Source organism: Lactuca serriola, chromosome 1 (assembly GCF_051521515.1).
Source record: "Lactuca serriola cultivar US96UC23 chromosome 1, Lser_US96UC23_V15, whole genome shotgun sequence".
NCBI lineage: Eukaryota > Viridiplantae > Streptophyta > Magnoliopsida > Asterales > Asteraceae > Lactuca > Lactuca serriola.
Genome location: NC_136408.1, coordinates 206,480,092 through 206,495,264, shown reverse-complemented (window position 1 = coordinate 206,495,264; position 15,173 = coordinate 206,480,092). Strand labels below are relative to the sequence as shown.

The following is a 15,173-nucleotide window of genomic DNA, read 5'->3' as shown; positions in this document are numbered from 1 at the left end:
AAGGGGGGTGCAACACGAGGACTTCCCAGGGGGTCACCAATCATAGTACTACTGTCGCCCAAGCACGCTTAACTGCGGAGTTCTGATGGGATCCGGTGCATTAGTGCTGGTATGATAGCACACGAAATACTATCCATGTTTATTGCTTTTATGTGTTACAAGACGCAGAGCCTACTTTGTTTTGGTACGCGGGGCGTGGGACCCATGTGACCGATCGGCTCCGTTCCAGAAATACGAAAACCATGAACCATGAACCGGAGGGCACCCGAGCATAGAAATAGCAAGAAAGAAAGGATAAAAAACCAAAAAACCGTACGTAAAATGTAAAAAAAAAATTGCAAACAGACAACAAAAAAGAGGGTGCAACACGAGCACATCCCAGGGGATCACCCATCCTTGTACTACTCTCGCCCAAGCACGCTTAACTGCGGAGTTCTGATGGGATTCGGTGCATTAGTGTTGGTATGATAGCATACGAAATACTATCCATGTTTATTGCTTTTATGTGTTACAAGACGCAGAGCCTACTTTGTTTTGGTACGCGGGGCGTGGGACCCAAGTGAACGATCGACTCCGTTCCAAAAATACGAAAACCATGAACCATGAACCGGAGGGAACCCGAGCATCGAAATAGCAAGAAAGAAAGGAAATAAAACCTAAAAACCGCACGTAAAATGGAAAAAAAACGCAAACGGACAACGAAAAAGGGGGTGCAACACGAGGACTTCCCAGGGGGTCACCCATCCTAGTACTACTCTCGCCCAAGCACGCTTAACTGCAGAGTTCTGATGGGATCCGGTGCATTAGTGCTGTTATATTCACACCCAAAATAATATCCATGTTTATTGCTTTTATGTGTTACAAGATGCAGAATCTCCTTTGTTTTTGTACGCGGGGCGTGGGATCCACGTGACCGATCGGCTCCGTTCCAAAAATACGAAAACCATCAACCATAAACTGGAAGGCACCCGAGCATAGAAATAGCCAGAAAGAAAGGAAAAAAACAAAAAAACAGCACGTAAAATGTAAAAAAAAAAATGCAAACGCACAACGAAAAAGAGGGTGTAACACGAGTACTTCCCAGGGTTTCACCCATCCTTGTACTACTCTTGCCAAAGCATGCATAACTGCGGAGTTCTGATGGGATTCGCTGCATTAGTGCTGGTATGATCGCACACGAAATACTATCCATGTTTATTGCTTTTATGTGTTACAAGACGCAGAACCTTCTTTGTTTTGGTACGCGGGGCGTGGGATCCACGTGACCGATCGGCTCCGTTCCAAAAATACGAAAACCATCAACCATAAACCAGAAGGCACCCGAGCATAGAAATAGCAAGAAAGAAAGGACAAAAAACCAAAAAACGCACGTAAAATGTAAAAAAAAAATCCAAACGGACAACGAAAAAGAGGGTGCAACACGAGCACATCCCAGGGGGTCACCCATCCTTGTACTACTCTCGCCCAAGCACGCTTAACTGCGGAGTTCTGATGGGATTCGGTGCATTAGTGATGGTATGATAGCACACAAAATACTATCCATGTTTATTGCTTTTAAGTGTTACAAGACGCAGAGCCTACTTTGTTTTGGTACGCGGGGCGTGGGACCCATGTGACCGATCGGCTCCGTTCCAAAAATACGAAAACCATCAACCATGAACCGGAGGGCACCCGAGCATAGAAATAGCAAGAAAGAAAGGAAAAAAACCAAAAAACCGCACGTAAAATATAAAAAGAAAACGCAAACGGACAACGAAAAAGGGGGGTGCAACACGAGGATTTCCCAGGGGGTCACCAATCCTAGTACTACTCTCGCCCAAGCACGCTTAACTGCGGAGTTCTGATGGGATCTGGTGCATTAGTGTTGTTATGATCACATCCAAAATAATATCTATGTTTATTGCTTTTATGTGTTACAAGACGCATAATCTCCTTTGTTTTTGTACGCGGGGCGTGGGATCCACGTGACCGATCGGCTCCGTTCCAAAAATACGAAAACCATCAACCATAAACCGGAAGGCACCCGAGCATAGAAATAGCCAGAAAGAAAGGAAAAAAACCAAAAAACCGCACGTAAAATGTTAAAAAAAAATGCAAACGGACAACGAAAAAGAGGGTGCAACACGAGCACTTCCCAGGGGGTCACCCATCCTTGTACTACTCTCGCCCAAGCACGCTTAACTGTGATGTTCTGATAGGATTCGGTGCGTTAGTGCTGGTATGAACGCACACAAAATACTATCTATGTTTATTGCTTTTATGTGTTATAAAACGCAGAACCTTCTTTGTTTTGGTACGCGGGGCGTGGGACCCATGTGACCGATCGACTCAGTTCCAAAAATACGAAAACCATGAACCATGAACCGGAGGGCACCCGAGCATAGAAATAGGAAGAAAGAAAGGAAAAAAAAAACACAAAACCGCACGTAAAATGTAAAAAAAAAAAAAAAAAAAACGCAAACGGACAAACTAAAAAGGGGGGTGCAACACGAGGACTTCCCAGGGGGTCACCAATCCTAGTACTACTGTCGCCCAAGCACGCTTAACTGCGGAGTTCTGATGGGATCCGGTGCATTAGTGCTGGTATGATAGCACACGAAATAGTATCCCTGTTTATTGTTTTTATGTGTTACAAGACGCAGAACCTACTTTGTTTTGGTACGCGGGGCGTGGGACCCATGTGACCGATCGGCTCCGTTCCAGAAATACGAAAACCATGAACCATTAACCGGAGGGCACCCGAGCATAGAAATAGCAAGAAAGAAAGGATAAAAAACCAAAAAACCGTACGTAAAATGTAAAAAAAAAATTGCAAACAGACAACGAAAAAGAGGGTGCAACACGAGCACATCCCAAGGGTCACCCATCCTTGTACTACTCTCGCCCAAGCACGCTTAACTGCGGAGTTCTGATGGGATTCGGCGCATTAGTGCTGGTATGATAGCACACGAAATACTATCCATGTTTATTGCTTTTATGTGTTACAAGACGCAGAGCCTACTTTGTTTTGGTACGCGGGGCGTGGGACCCAAGTGACCGATCGACTCCGTTCCAAAAATACGAAAACCATGAACCATGAACCGGAGGGAACCCGAGCATCGAAATAGCAAGAAAGAAAGGAAAAAAAACCTAAAAACCGCACGTAAAATGGAAAAAAAACGCAAACGGACAACGAAAAAGGGGGTGCAACAAGAGGACTTCCCAGGGGGTCACCCATCCTAGTACTACTCTCGCCTAAGGACGCTTAACTGCAGAGTTCTGATGGGATCCGGTGCATTAGTGTTGTTATGATCACACCCAAAATAATATCCATGTTTATTGCTTTTATGTGTTACAAGATGCAGAATCTCCTTTGTTTTTGTACGCGGGGCGTGGGATCCACGTGACCGATCGGCTCCGTTCCAAAAATACGAAAACCATCAACCATAAACCGGAAGGCACCCGAGCATAGAAATAGCCAGAAAGAAAGGAAAAAAAACAAAAAAACAGCACGTAAAATGTAAAAAGAAAAAATGCAAACGCAAAACGAAAAAGAGGGTGCAACACGAGCACTTCCCAGGGTGTCACCCATCCTTGTACTACTCTTGCCCAAGCATGCATAACTGCGGAGTTCTGATGGGATTCGCTGCATTAGTGCTGGTATGATCGCACACGAAATACTATCCATGTTTATTGCTTTTATGTGTTACAAGACGCAGAACCTTCTTTGTTTTGGTACGCGGGGAGTGGGATCCACGTGACCGATCGGCTCCGTTCCAAAAATACGAAAACCATCAACCATAAACCGGAAGGCACCCGAGCATATAAATAGCAAGAAAGAAAGGATAAAAAACCAAAAAACCGCACGTAAAATGTAAAAAAAAATCCAAACGGACTACGGAAAAGAGGGTGCAACACGAGCACATCCCAGGGGGTCACCCATCCTTATACTACTCTCGTCCAAGCACGCTTAACTGCGGAGTTCTGATCGATTCAGTGCATTAGTGCTGGTATGATAGCACACGAAATACTATCCATGTTTATTGCTTTTATGTGTTACAAGACGCAGAGCCTACTTTGTTTTGGTACGCGGGGCGTGGGACCCATGTGACCGATCGGCTCCGTTCCAAAAATACGAAAACCATGAACCATGAACCGGAGGGCACCAGAGCATAGAAATAGCAAGAAAGAAAGGAAAAAAACCAAAAAACCGCACGTAAAATGTAAAAAGAAAACGCAAACGGACAACGAAAAAGGGGGTGCAACACGAGGACTTCCCAGGGGGTCACCAATCCTAGTACTACTCTCGCCCAAGCACGCTTAACTGCGGAGTTCTGATGGGATCCGGTGCATTAGTGCTGGTATGATAGCACACGAAATAGTATCCCTGTTTATTGTTTTTATGTGTTACAAGACGCATAACCTACTTTGTTTTGGTACGCGGGGCGTGGGACCCATGTGACCGATCGGCTCCGTTCCAAAAATACGAAAACCATGAACCATGAACCGGAGGGCACCCGAGCATAGAAATAGCAAGAAAGAAAGGATAAAAAACCAAAAAACCGCACGTAAAATGTAAAAAAAAAATGCAAACGGACAACGAAAAAGAGGGTGCAACACGAGCACATCCCAAGGGGTCACCCATCCTTGTACTACTCTCGCCCAAGCACGCTTAGCTGCGGAGTTCTGATGGGATTCGGTGCATTAGTGCTGGTATGATAGCACACGAAATAGTATCCCTGTTTATTGTTTTTATGTGTTACAAGACGCAGAACCTACTTTGTTTTGGTACGCGGGGCGTGGGACCCAAGTGACCGATCGGCTCCGTTCCAAAAATACGAAAACCATGAACCATGAACCGGAGGGAACCCGAGCATCGAAATAGCAAGAAAGAAAGGAAAAAAAAACCTAAAAACCGCACGTAAAATGGAAAAAAACGCAAACGGACAAGGAAAAAGGGGGTGCAACACGAGGACTTCCCAGGGGGTCACCCATCCTAGTACTACTCTCGCCCAAGCACGCTTAACTGCAGAGTTCTGATGGGATCCGGTGCATTAGTGCTGTTATGATCACACCCAAAATAATATCCATGTTTATTGCTTTTATGTGTTACAAGATGCAGAATCTCCTTTGTTTTTGTACGCGGTGCGTGGGATCCACGTGACCCATCGGCTCTGTTCCAAAAATATGAAAACCATCAACCATAAACCGGAAGGCACCCGAGCATAGAAATAGCCAGAAAGAAAGGAAAAAAACAAAAAACAGCACGTAAAATGTAAAAAAAAAAATGCAAACACACAACGAAAAAGAGGGTGCAACACAAGCACTTCCCAGGGTGTCACCCATCCTTGTACTACTCTTGCCAAAGCATGCATAACTGCGGAGTTCGGATGGGATTCGCTGCATTAGTGCTGGTATGATCGCACACGAAATACTATCCATGTTTATTGCTTTTATGTGTTACAAGACGCAGAACCTTCTTTGTTTTGGTACGCGGGGCGTGGGATCCACGTGACCGATCGGCTCCGTTCCAAAAATACGAAAACCATCAACCATAAACCAGAAGGCACCCGAGCATAGAAATAGCAAGAAAGAAAGGATAAAAAACCAAAAAACGCACGTAAAGTGTAAAAAAAAAATCCAAACGGACAACGAAAAAGAGGATGCAACACGAGCACATCCCAGGGGGTCACCCATCCTTGTACTACTCTCACCCAAGCACGTTTAACTGCGGAGTTCTGATGGGATTCGGTGCATTAGTGCTGGTATGATCGCACACGAAATACTATCTATGTTTATTGCTTTTATGTGTTACAAAACGCAGAACCTTCTTTGTTTTGGTACGTGGGGCGTGGGACCCATGTGACCGATCGACTCATTTCCAAAAATACGAAAACCATGAACCATGAAACGGAGGGCACCCGAGCATAGAAATAGCAAGAAAGAAAGGAAAAAAAAAACAAAAAACCGCACGTAAAATGTAAAAAAAAAAACGCAAACGGACAAACTAAAAAGGGGGGTGCAACACGAGGACTTCCCAGGGGGTCACCAATCCTAGTACTACTCTCGCCCAAGCACGCTTAACTGCGGAGTTCTGATGGGATCCGGTGCATTAGTGCTGGTATGATAGCACACGAAATAGTATCCCTGTTTATTGTTTTTATGTGTTACAAGACGCAGAACCTACTTTGTTTTGGTACGCGGGGCGTGGGACCCATGTGACCGATCGGCTCCGTTCCAAAAATACGAAAACCATGAACCATGAACCGGAGGGCACCCGAGCATAGAAATAGCAAGAAAGAAAGGATAAAAAACCAAAAAACCGCACGTAAAATGTAAAAAAAAAATGCAAACGGACAACGAAAAAGAGGGTGCAACACGAGCACATCCCAAGGGGTCACCCATCCTTGTACTACTCTCGCCCAAGCACGCTTAGCTGCGGAGTTCTGATGGGATTCGGTGCATTAGTGCTGGTATGATAGCACACGAAATAGTATCCCTGTTTATTGTTTTTATATGTTACAAGACGCAGAACCTACTTTGTTTTGGTACGCGGGGCGTGGGACCCAAGTGACCGATCGGCTCCGTTCCAAAAATACGAAAACCATGAACCATGAACCGGAGGGAACCCGAGTATCGAAATAGCAAGAAAGAAAGGATAAAAAACCAAAAAACCGCACGTAAAATGTAAAAAAAAAATGCAAACGGACAACGAAAAAGAGGGTGCAACACGAGCACATCCCAGGGGGTCACCCATCCTTGTACTACTCTCGCCCAAGCACACTTAACTGCGGAGTTCTGATGGGATTCGGTGCATTAGTGCTGGTATGATAGCACACGAAATAGTATCCCTGTTTATTGTTTTTATGTGTTACAAGACGCAGAACCTACTTTGTTTTGGTACGCGGGGCGTGGGACCCATGTGACCGATCGGCTCCGTTCCAAAAATACGAAAACCATGAACCATGAACCGGAGGGCACCCGAGCATAGAAATAGCAAGAAAGAAAGGAAAAAAAAAACAAAAAACCGCACGTAAAATGTAAAAAAAAAAACGCAAACGGACAAACTAAAAAGGGGGGGTGCAACACGAGGACTTCCCAGGGGGTCACCAATCCTAGTACTACTCTCGCCCAAGCACGCTTAACTGCGGAGTTCTGATGGGATCCGGTGCATTAGTGCTGGTATGATAGCACACGAAATAGTATCCCTGTTAATTGTTTTTATGTGTTACAAGACGCAGAACCTACTTTGTTTTGGTACGCGGGGCGTGGGACCCATGTGACCGATCGGCTCCGTTCCAAAAATACGAAAACCATGAACCATGAACCGGAGGGCACCCGAGCATAGAAATAGCAAGAAAGAAAGGATAAAAAACCAAAAAAACGCACGTAAAATGTAAAAAAAAAAAATGCAAACGGACAACGAAAAAGAGGGTGCAACATGAGCACATCCCAGGGGGTCACCCATCATTGTACTACTCTCGCCCAAGCACGCTTAACTGCGGAGTTCTGATGGGATTCGGTGCATTAGTGCTGGTATGATAGCACACGAAATAGTATCCCTGTTTATTGTTTTTATGTGTTACGACGCAGAACCTACTTTGTTTTGGTACGCGGGGCGTGTGACCCATGTGACCGATCGGCTCCGTTCCAAAAATACGAAAACCATGAAACATGAACCGGAGGGCACCCGAGCATAGAAATAGCAAGAAAGAAAGGATAAAAAACCAAAAACCGTACGTAATATGTAAAAAAAAAATTGCAAACGGACAACGAAAAAGATGGTGCAACACGAGCACATCCCAGGGGGTCACCCATCCTTGTACTACTCTCGCCCAAGCACGCTTAACTACGGAGTTCTGATGGGATTCGGTGCATTAGTGCTGGTATGATAGCATACGAAATACTATCCATGTTTATTGCTTTTATGTGTTACAAGACGCAGAGCCTACTTTGTTTTGGTACGCGGGGCGTGGGACCCAAGTGACCGATCGGCTCCGTTCCAAAAATACGAAAACCATCAACCATGAACCGGAGGGAACCCGAGCATCGAAATAGCAAGAAAGAAAGGAAAAAAAACCTAAAAACCGCACGTAAAATGGAAAAAAAACGCAAACGGACAACGAAAAAGGGGGTGCAACACGAGGACTTCCCAGGGGGTCACCCATCCTAGTACTACTCTCGCCCAAGCACGCTTAACTGCAGAGTTCTGATGGGATCCGGTGCATTAGTGCTGTTATGATCACACCCAAAATAATATCCATGTTTATTGCTTTTATGTGTTACAAGATGCAGAGTCTCCTTTGTTTTTGTACGCGGGGCGTGGGATCCACGTGACCGATCGGCTCCGTTCCAAAAATACGAAAACCATCAACCATAAACCGGAAGGCACCTGAGCATAGAAATAGCCAGAAAGAAAGGAAAAAAACAAAAAAACAGCACGTAAAATGTAAAAAAAAAATGCAAACGCACAACGAAAAAGAGGGTGCAACACGAGCACTTCCCAGGGTGTCACCCATCCTTGTACTACTCTTGCCCAAGCATGCATAACTGCGGAGTTCTGATGGGATTCGCTGCATTAGTGCTGGTATGATCGCACACGAAATACTATCCATGTTTATTGCTTTTATGTGTTACAAGACGCAGAACCTTCTTTGTTTTGGTACGCGGGGCGTGAGATCCACATGACCGATCGGCTCCGTTCCAAAAATACGAAAACCATCAACCATAAACCGGAAGGCACCCGAGCATAGAAATAGCAAGAAAGAAAGGATAAAAAACCAAAAAACCGCACGTAAAATGTAAAAAAAAATCCAAACGGACAACGGAAAAGAGGGTGCAACACGAGCACATCCCAGGGGGTCACCCATCCTTGTACTACTCTCGCCCAAGCATGCTTAACTGCGGAGTTCTGATGGATTCGGTGCATTAGTGCTGGTATGATAGCACATGAAATACTATCCATGTTTATTGCTTTTATGTGTTACAAGGCGCAGAGCCTACTTTGTTTTGGTACGCGGGGCGTGGGACCCATGTGACCGATCGGCTCCGTTCCAAAAATACGAAAACCATCAAGCATGAACCGGAGGGCACCCGAGCATAGAAATAGCAAGAAAGAAAGGAAAAAAACCAAAAAACCGCACGTAAAATGTAAAAAGAAAACGCAAACGGACAACGAAAAAGGGGGGTGCAACACGTGGATTTCCCAGGGGGTCACCAATCCTAGTACTACTCTCGCCCAAGCACGCTTAACTGGGGAGTTCTGATGGGATCCGGTGCATTAGTGCTGTTATGATCACACCGAAAATAATATCCATGTTTATTGCTTTTATGTGTTACAAGACGCATAATCTCCTTTGTTTTTGTACGCGGGGCGTGGGATCCACGTGACCGATCGGCTCCGTTCCAAAAATACGAAAACCATCAACCATAAACCGGAAGGCACCCGAGCATAGAAATAGCCAGAAAGAAAGGAAAAAAAACCAAAAAACCGCACGTAAAATGTTAAAAAAATTGCAAACGGACAACGAAAAAGAGGGTGCAACACGAGCACTTCCCAGGGGGTCACCCATCCTTGTACTACTCTCACCCAAGCACACTTAACTGCGATGTTCTAATGGGATTCGGTGCATTAGTGCTGGTATGATCGCACACGAAATACTATCTATGTTTATTGCTTTTATGTGTTACAAAACGCAGAACCTTCTTTGTTTTGGTACGTGGGGCGTGGGACCCATGTGACCGATCGACTCAGTTCCAAAAATACGAAAACCATGAACCATGAACCGGAGGGCACCCGAGCATAGAAATAGCAAGAAAGAAAGGAAAAAAAAAACACAAAACCGCACGTAAAATGTCAAAAAAAAAAAACGCAGATGGACAAAACTGAAAAGGGGGGTGCAACACGAGGACTTCCCAGGGGGTCACCAATCCTAGTACTACTCTCGCCCAAGCACGCTTAACTGCGGAGTTCTGATGGGATCCGGTGCATTAGTGCTGGTATGATAGCACACGAAATAGTATCCCTGTTTATTGTTTTTATTTGTTAGAAGACGCACAACCTACTTTGTTTTGGTACGCGGGGCGTGGGACCCATGTGACCGATCGGCTCCGTTCCAAAAATACGAAAACCATGAACCATGAACCGGAGGGCACCCGAGCATAGAAATAGCAAGAAAGAAAGGATAAAAAACCAAAAAACCGCACGTAAAATGTAAAAAAAAAATCCAAACGGACAACGAAAAAGAGGGTGCAACACGAGCACATCCCAGGGGGTCACCCATCCTTGTACTACTCTCGCACAAGCACGCTTAACTGCGGAGTTCTGATGGGATTCGGTGCATTAGTGCTGGTATGATAGCACACGAAATGCTATCCATGTTTATTGCTTTTATGTGTTGAAAGACGCAGAGCCTACTTTGTTTTGGTACGCGGGGCGTGGGACCCAAGTGACCGATCGGCTCCGTTCCAAAAATACGAAAACCATGAACCATGAACCGGAGGGAACCCGAGCATAGAAATAGCAAGAAAGAAAGGAAAAAAAAACCTAAAAACCGCACGTAAAATGGAAAAAAAAAACGTAAACGAACAACGAAAAAGGGGTGTAACACGAGGACTTCCCAGGGGGTCAACCATCCTAGTACTACTCTCGCCCAAGCACGCTTAACTGCGGAGTTCTGATGGGATCCGGTGCATTAGTGCTGTTATGATCACACCCAAAATAATATCCATGTTTATTGCTTTTATGTGTTACAAGATGCAGAATCTCCTTTGTTTTTGTACGCGGGGCGTGGGATCCACGTGACCGATCGGCTCCGTTCCAAAAATACGAAAACCATCAACCATAAACCGGAAGGCACCCGAGCATAGAAATAGCCAGAAAGAAAGGAAAAAAACAAAAAAACAGCACGTAAAATGTAAAAAAAAAAATGCAAACGCACAACGAAAAAGAGGGTGCAACACGAGCACTTCCCAGGTTGTCACCCATCCTTGTACTACTCTTGCCCAAGCATGCATAACTGCGGAGTTCTGATGGGATTCGCTGCATTAGTGCTGGTATGATCGCACACGAAATACTATCCATGTTTATTGCTTTTATGTGTTACAAGACGCAGAACCTTCTTTGTTTTGGTACGGGGGCGTGGGATCCACGTGACCGATCGGCTCCGTTCCAAAAATACGAAAACCATCAACCATAAACCGGAAGGCACCCGAGCATAGAAATAGCAAGAAAGAAAGGATAAAAAACCAAAAAACCGGACGTAAAATGTAAAAAAAAAAATCCAAACGGACAACAAAAAAGAGGGTGCAACACGAGCACATCCCAGGGGGTCACCCATCCTTGTACTACTCTCGCCCAAGCACGCTTAACTGCGGAGTTCTGATGGGATTCGGTGCATTAGTGCTGGTATGATAGCACACGAAATACTATCCATGTTTATTGCTTTTATGTGTTACAAGACGCAGAGCCTACTTTGTTTTGGTACGCGGGGCGTGGGACCCATGTGACCGATTGGCTCCGTTCCAAAAATACGAAAACCATCAACCATGAACCGGAGGGCACCCGAGCATAGAAATAGCAAGAAAGAAAGGAAAAAAACCAAAAAACCGCACGTAAAATGTAAAAAGAAAACGCAAACGGACAACGAAAAAGGGGGGTGCAACACGAGGATTTCCCAGGGGGTCACCAATCCTAGTACTACTCTCGCCCAAGCACGCTTAACTACGGAGTTCTGATGGGATCCGGTGCATTAGTGCTGTTATGATCACACCCAAAATAATATCCATGTTTATTGCTTTTATGTGTTACAAGACGCATAATCTCCTTTGTTTTTGTACGCAGGGCGTGGGATCCACAAGACCGATCGGCTCCATTCCAAAAATACGAAAACCATCAACCATAAACCGGAAGGCACCCGAGCATAGAAATAGCCAGAAAGAAAGGAAAAAAACCAAAAAACCGCACGTAAAATGTTAAAAAAAAATGCAAACGGACAACAAAAAAGAGGGTGGAACACGAGCACTTCCCAGGGGGTCACCCATCCTTGTACTACTCTCGCCCGAGCACGCTTAACTACGATATTCTGATGGGATTCGGTGCATTAGTGCTGGTATGATCGCACACGAAATACTATCTATGTTTATTGCTTTTATGTGTTACAAAACGCAGAACCTTCTTTGTTTTGGTACGCGCAGTGTGGGACCCATGTGACCGATCGACTCAGTTCCAAAAATACGAAAACCATGAACCATGAACCGGAGGGCACCCGAGCATAGTAATAGCAAGAAAGAAAGGAAAAAAAAACAAAAAACCGCACGTAAAATGTAAAAAAAAAAACGCAAACGGACAAACTAAAAAGGGGGGTGCAACACGAGGACTTCCCAGGGGGTCACCAATCCTAGTACTACTCTCGCCCAAGCACGCTTAACTGCGGAGTTCTCATGAGATCAGGTGCATTAGTGCTGGTATGATAGCACACGAAATAGTATCCCTGTTTATTGTTTTTATGTGTTACAAGACGCAGAACCTACTTTGTTTTGGTACGCGGGGCGTGGGACCCATGTGACCGATCGGCTCCGTTCCAAAAATACGAAAACCATGAACCATGAACCGGAGGGTACCCGAGCATAGAAATAACAAGAAAGAAAGGATAAAAAACCAAAAAACCGCACGTAGAATGTAAAAAAAAAATGCAAACGGACAACGAAAAAGATGGTGAAACACGAGCACATCCCAGGGGGTCACCCATCCTTGTACTACTCTCGCCCAAGCACGCTTAACTGCGGAGTTCTGATGGGATTCGATGCATTAGTGCTGGTATGATAGCACACGAAATACTATCCATGTTTATTGCTTTTATGTGTTACAAGACGCAGAGCCTACTTTGTTTTGGTACGCGGGGCGTGGGACCCAAGTGACCGATCGGCTCCGTTCCAAAAATACGAAAACCATGAACCATGAACCGGAGGGAACCCGAGCATAGTAATAGCAAGAAAGAAGGGAAAAAAAACCTAAAAACCGCACGTAAAATGGAAAAAAAATGCAAACGGACAACGAAAAAGGGGGTGCAACACGAGGACTTCCCAGGGGGTCACCCATCCTAGTACTACTCTCGCCCGGGGGTCACCCATCCTAGTACTACTCTCGCCCAAGCACGCTTAACTGCAGAGTTCTGATGGGATCCGGTGCATTAGTGCTGTTATGATCACACCCAAAATAATATCCATGTTTATTGCTTTTATGTGTTACAAGATGCAGAATCTCCTTTGTTTTTGTACGCGGGGCGTGGGATCCACGTGACCGATCGGCTCCGTTCCAAAAATACGAAAACCATCAACCATAAACTGGAAGGCACCCGTGCATAGAAATAGCCAGAAAGAAAGGAAAAAAACAAAAAAACAGCACGTAAAATTTAAAAAAAAAATGCAAACGCACAACGAAAAAGAGGGTGCAGCACGAGCACTTCCCAGGGTGTCACCCATCCTTGTACTACTCTTGCCCAAGCATGCATAACTGCGGAGTTCTGATGGGATTCGCTGCATTAGTGCTGGTATGATCGTACACGAAATACTATCCATGTTTATTGCTTTCATGTGTTACAAGACGCAGAACCTTCTTTGTTTTGGTACGCGGGGCGTGGGATCCACGTGACCGATCGGCTCCGTTCCAAAAATACGAAAACCATCAACCATAAACCGGAAGGCACCCGAGCATAGAAATAGCAAGAAAGAAAGGATAAAAAACCAAAAAACCGCACGTAAAATGGAAAAAAAAATCCAAACGGACAACAAAAAAGAGGGTGCAACACGAGCACATCCCAGCGGGTCACCCATCCTTGTACTACTCTCGCCCAAGCACGCTTAACTGCAGAGTTCTGATGGGATTCGGTGCATTAGTGCTGGTATGATAGCACACGAAATACTATCCATGTTTATTGCTTTTATGTGTTACAAGACGCAGAGCCTACTTTGTTTTGGTACGCGGGGCGTGGGACCCATGTGACCGATCGGCTCCGTTCCAAAAATACGAAAACCATCAACCATGAACCGGAGGGCACCCTAGCATAGAAATAGCAAGAAAGAAAGGAAAAAAACCAAAAAACCGCACGTAAAATGTAAAAAGAAAACACAAACGGACAACGAAAAAGGGGGGTGCAACACGAGGATTTCCCAGGGGGTCACCAATCTTAGTACTACTCTCGCCCAAGCACGCTTAACTGCGGAGTTCTGATGGGATCCGGTGCATTAGTGCTGTTATGATCACACCCAAAATAATATCCATGTTTATTGCTTTTATGTGTTACAAGACGCATAATCTCCTTTGTTTTTGTACGCGGGACGTGGGATCCACGTGACCGATCGGCTCCGTTCCACAAAATACGAAAACCATCAACCATAAACCGGAAGGCACCCGAGCATAGAAATAGCCAAAAAGAAAGGAAAAAAACCAAAAAACCGCACATAAAATGTTAAAAAAAAAATGCAAACGGACAACGAAAAAGAGGGTGGAACACGAGCACTTTCCAGGGGGTCACCCATCCTTGTACTACTCTTGCCCAAGCACGCTTAACTGCGATGTTCTGATGGGATTCGGTGCATTAGTGCTGGTATGATCGCACACGAAATACTATCTATGTTTATTGCTTTTATGTGTTACAAAACGCAGAACCTTCTTTGTTTTGGTACGCGCGGTGTGGGACCCATGTGACCGATCGACTCAGTTCCAAAAATACGAAAACCATGAACCATGAACCAGAGGGCACCCGAGCATAGAAATAGCAAGAAAGAAAGGAAAAAAAAAACAAAAAACCGCACGTAAAATGTAAAAAAAAAAAAAAAACGCAAACGGACAAACTAAAAAGGGGGGTGCAACACGAGGACTTCCCAGGGGGTCACCAATCCTAGTACTACTCTCGCCCAAGCACGCTTAACTGCGGAGTACTGATGAGATCCGGTGCATTAGTGCTGGTATGATAGCACACGAAATAATATCCCTGTTTATTGTTTTTATGTGTTACAAGACGCAGAACCTACTTTGTTTTGGTACGCGGGGCGTGGGACCCATGTGACTGACCGGCTCCGTTCCAAAAATACGAAAACCATGAACCATGAACCGGAGGGTACCCGAGCATAGAAATAGCAAGAAAGAAAGGATAAAAAACCAAAAAACCGCACGTAAAATGTAAAAAAAAATG

The 15,173-nt window shown here is 45.0% G+C and overlaps 24 non-coding genes and 18 pseudogenes across 24 annotated transcripts; all 42 read right to left on the bottom strand.

Annotated features, from left to right (window-relative positions):
- Nucleotides 1–4: 4 nt before the first annotated feature.
- On the bottom strand, nucleotides 5–123 carry LOC145077686 (5S ribosomal RNA). Its single transcript, XR_013693351.1, has one exon. It is a non-coding gene; the product is annotated as a 5S ribosomal RNA (ribosomal RNA).
- A 234-nt stretch (nucleotides 124–357) lies between these two features.
- On the bottom strand, nucleotides 358–476 carry LOC145080257 (5S ribosomal RNA; annotated as a pseudogene).
- Nucleotides 477–707: 231 nt separating this feature from the next.
- LOC145074194 (5S ribosomal RNA) lies at nucleotides 708–826 on the bottom strand. Its single transcript, XR_013691742.1, has one exon. It is a non-coding gene; the product is annotated as a 5S ribosomal RNA (ribosomal RNA).
- A 584-nt stretch (nucleotides 827–1,410) lies between these two features.
- On the bottom strand, nucleotides 1,411–1,529 carry LOC145079551 (5S ribosomal RNA; annotated as a pseudogene).
- A 233-nt stretch (nucleotides 1,530–1,762) lies between these two features.
- On the bottom strand, nucleotides 1,763–1,881 carry LOC145079216 (5S ribosomal RNA). Its single transcript, XR_013694735.1, has one exon. It is a non-coding gene; the product is annotated as a 5S ribosomal RNA (ribosomal RNA).
- Nucleotides 1,882–2,113: 232 nt separating this feature from the next.
- Nucleotides 2,114–2,232, bottom strand: LOC145079392 (5S ribosomal RNA). Its single transcript, XR_013694907.1, has one exon. It is a non-coding gene; the product is annotated as a 5S ribosomal RNA (ribosomal RNA).
- Nucleotides 2,233–2,478: 246 nt separating this feature from the next.
- On the bottom strand, nucleotides 2,479–2,597 carry LOC145076903 (5S ribosomal RNA). The gene has a single exon (XR_013692863.1). It is a non-coding gene; the product is annotated as a 5S ribosomal RNA (ribosomal RNA).
- A 234-nt stretch (nucleotides 2,598–2,831) lies between these two features.
- LOC145079995 (5S ribosomal RNA) lies at nucleotides 2,832–2,949 on the bottom strand (annotated as a pseudogene).
- A 231-nt stretch (nucleotides 2,950–3,180) lies between these two features.
- On the bottom strand, nucleotides 3,181–3,299 carry LOC145079953 (5S ribosomal RNA; annotated as a pseudogene).
- Nucleotides 3,300–3,534: 235 nt separating this feature from the next.
- Nucleotides 3,535–3,653, bottom strand: LOC145080406 (5S ribosomal RNA; annotated as a pseudogene).
- Nucleotides 3,654–3,885: 232 nt separating this feature from the next.
- LOC145080498 (5S ribosomal RNA) lies at nucleotides 3,886–4,003 on the bottom strand (annotated as a pseudogene).
- A 232-nt stretch (nucleotides 4,004–4,235) lies between these two features.
- On the bottom strand, nucleotides 4,236–4,354 carry LOC145085623 (5S ribosomal RNA). The gene has a single exon (XR_013700016.1). It is a non-coding gene; the product is annotated as a 5S ribosomal RNA (ribosomal RNA).
- A 233-nt stretch (nucleotides 4,355–4,587) lies between these two features.
- Nucleotides 4,588–4,706, bottom strand: LOC145079186 (5S ribosomal RNA). The gene has a single exon (XR_013694707.1). It is a non-coding gene; the product is annotated as a 5S ribosomal RNA (ribosomal RNA).
- Nucleotides 4,707–4,937: 231 nt separating this feature from the next.
- On the bottom strand, nucleotides 4,938–5,056 carry LOC145085396 (5S ribosomal RNA). Its single transcript, XR_013699795.1, has one exon. It is a non-coding gene; the product is annotated as a 5S ribosomal RNA (ribosomal RNA).
- A 232-nt stretch (nucleotides 5,057–5,288) lies between these two features.
- On the bottom strand, nucleotides 5,289–5,407 carry LOC145080465 (5S ribosomal RNA; annotated as a pseudogene).
- A 232-nt stretch (nucleotides 5,408–5,639) lies between these two features.
- Nucleotides 5,640–5,758, bottom strand: LOC145079328 (5S ribosomal RNA). Its single transcript, XR_013694849.1, has one exon. It is a non-coding gene; the product is annotated as a 5S ribosomal RNA (ribosomal RNA).
- A 237-nt stretch (nucleotides 5,759–5,995) lies between these two features.
- On the bottom strand, nucleotides 5,996–6,114 carry LOC145085622 (5S ribosomal RNA). Its single transcript, XR_013700015.1, has one exon. It is a non-coding gene; the product is annotated as a 5S ribosomal RNA (ribosomal RNA).
- Nucleotides 6,115–6,347: 233 nt separating this feature from the next.
- On the bottom strand, nucleotides 6,348–6,466 carry LOC145079185 (5S ribosomal RNA). Its single transcript, XR_013694706.1, has one exon. It is a non-coding gene; the product is annotated as a 5S ribosomal RNA (ribosomal RNA).
- Nucleotides 6,467–6,699: 233 nt separating this feature from the next.
- LOC145079158 (5S ribosomal RNA) lies at nucleotides 6,700–6,818 on the bottom strand. The gene has a single exon (XR_013694680.1). It is a non-coding gene; the product is annotated as a 5S ribosomal RNA (ribosomal RNA).
- Nucleotides 6,819–7,056: 238 nt separating this feature from the next.
- Nucleotides 7,057–7,175, bottom strand: LOC145085621 (5S ribosomal RNA). Its single transcript, XR_013700014.1, has one exon. It is a non-coding gene; the product is annotated as a 5S ribosomal RNA (ribosomal RNA).
- A 235-nt stretch (nucleotides 7,176–7,410) lies between these two features.
- Nucleotides 7,411–7,529, bottom strand: LOC145079580 (5S ribosomal RNA; annotated as a pseudogene).
- A 231-nt stretch (nucleotides 7,530–7,760) lies between these two features.
- On the bottom strand, nucleotides 7,761–7,879 carry LOC145079644 (5S ribosomal RNA; annotated as a pseudogene).
- Nucleotides 7,880–8,110: 231 nt separating this feature from the next.
- On the bottom strand, nucleotides 8,111–8,229 carry LOC145085395 (5S ribosomal RNA). The gene has a single exon (XR_013699794.1). It is a non-coding gene; the product is annotated as a 5S ribosomal RNA (ribosomal RNA).
- A 232-nt stretch (nucleotides 8,230–8,461) lies between these two features.
- LOC145080405 (5S ribosomal RNA) lies at nucleotides 8,462–8,580 on the bottom strand (annotated as a pseudogene).
- Nucleotides 8,581–8,812: 232 nt separating this feature from the next.
- Nucleotides 8,813–8,930, bottom strand: LOC145080421 (5S ribosomal RNA; annotated as a pseudogene).
- A 233-nt stretch (nucleotides 8,931–9,163) lies between these two features.
- Nucleotides 9,164–9,282, bottom strand: LOC145079003 (5S ribosomal RNA). Its single transcript, XR_013694532.1, has one exon. It is a non-coding gene; the product is annotated as a 5S ribosomal RNA (ribosomal RNA).
- A 232-nt stretch (nucleotides 9,283–9,514) lies between these two features.
- Nucleotides 9,515–9,633, bottom strand: LOC145078923 (5S ribosomal RNA). The gene has a single exon (XR_013694453.1). It is a non-coding gene; the product is annotated as a 5S ribosomal RNA (ribosomal RNA).
- Nucleotides 9,634–9,873: 240 nt separating this feature from the next.
- LOC145085619 (5S ribosomal RNA) lies at nucleotides 9,874–9,992 on the bottom strand. Its single transcript, XR_013700012.1, has one exon. It is a non-coding gene; the product is annotated as a 5S ribosomal RNA (ribosomal RNA).
- A 233-nt stretch (nucleotides 9,993–10,225) lies between these two features.
- Nucleotides 10,226–10,344, bottom strand: LOC145079564 (5S ribosomal RNA; annotated as a pseudogene).
- A 233-nt stretch (nucleotides 10,345–10,577) lies between these two features.
- LOC145085430 (5S ribosomal RNA) lies at nucleotides 10,578–10,696 on the bottom strand. Its single transcript, XR_013699828.1, has one exon. It is a non-coding gene; the product is annotated as a 5S ribosomal RNA (ribosomal RNA).
- A 233-nt stretch (nucleotides 10,697–10,929) lies between these two features.
- LOC145080400 (5S ribosomal RNA) lies at nucleotides 10,930–11,048 on the bottom strand (annotated as a pseudogene).
- Nucleotides 11,049–11,281: 233 nt separating this feature from the next.
- Nucleotides 11,282–11,400, bottom strand: LOC145078939 (5S ribosomal RNA). Its single transcript, XR_013694470.1, has one exon. It is a non-coding gene; the product is annotated as a 5S ribosomal RNA (ribosomal RNA).
- A 233-nt stretch (nucleotides 11,401–11,633) lies between these two features.
- Nucleotides 11,634–11,752, bottom strand: LOC145073554 (5S ribosomal RNA). The gene has a single exon (XR_013691425.1). It is a non-coding gene; the product is annotated as a 5S ribosomal RNA (ribosomal RNA).
- A 232-nt stretch (nucleotides 11,753–11,984) lies between these two features.
- On the bottom strand, nucleotides 11,985–12,103 carry LOC145079477 (5S ribosomal RNA). Its single transcript, XR_013694989.1, has one exon. It is a non-coding gene; the product is annotated as a 5S ribosomal RNA (ribosomal RNA).
- A 236-nt stretch (nucleotides 12,104–12,339) lies between these two features.
- On the bottom strand, nucleotides 12,340–12,458 carry LOC145078751 (5S ribosomal RNA). The gene has a single exon (XR_013694283.1). It is a non-coding gene; the product is annotated as a 5S ribosomal RNA (ribosomal RNA).
- Nucleotides 12,459–12,691: 233 nt separating this feature from the next.
- Nucleotides 12,692–12,810, bottom strand: LOC145080343 (5S ribosomal RNA; annotated as a pseudogene).
- A 231-nt stretch (nucleotides 12,811–13,041) lies between these two features.
- LOC145079058 (5S ribosomal RNA) lies at nucleotides 13,042–13,192 on the bottom strand (annotated as a pseudogene).
- A 232-nt stretch (nucleotides 13,193–13,424) lies between these two features.
- LOC145080523 (5S ribosomal RNA) lies at nucleotides 13,425–13,543 on the bottom strand (annotated as a pseudogene).
- A 232-nt stretch (nucleotides 13,544–13,775) lies between these two features.
- Nucleotides 13,776–13,894, bottom strand: LOC145079553 (5S ribosomal RNA; annotated as a pseudogene).
- A 233-nt stretch (nucleotides 13,895–14,127) lies between these two features.
- On the bottom strand, nucleotides 14,128–14,246 carry LOC145074154 (5S ribosomal RNA). Its single transcript, XR_013691726.1, has one exon. It is a non-coding gene; the product is annotated as a 5S ribosomal RNA (ribosomal RNA).
- Nucleotides 14,247–14,480: 234 nt separating this feature from the next.
- On the bottom strand, nucleotides 14,481–14,599 carry LOC145079980 (5S ribosomal RNA; annotated as a pseudogene).
- Nucleotides 14,600–14,841: 242 nt separating this feature from the next.
- Nucleotides 14,842–14,960, bottom strand: LOC145076218 (5S ribosomal RNA). Its single transcript, XR_013692628.1, has one exon. It is a non-coding gene; the product is annotated as a 5S ribosomal RNA (ribosomal RNA).
- Nucleotides 14,961–15,173: the final 213 nt, after the last annotated feature.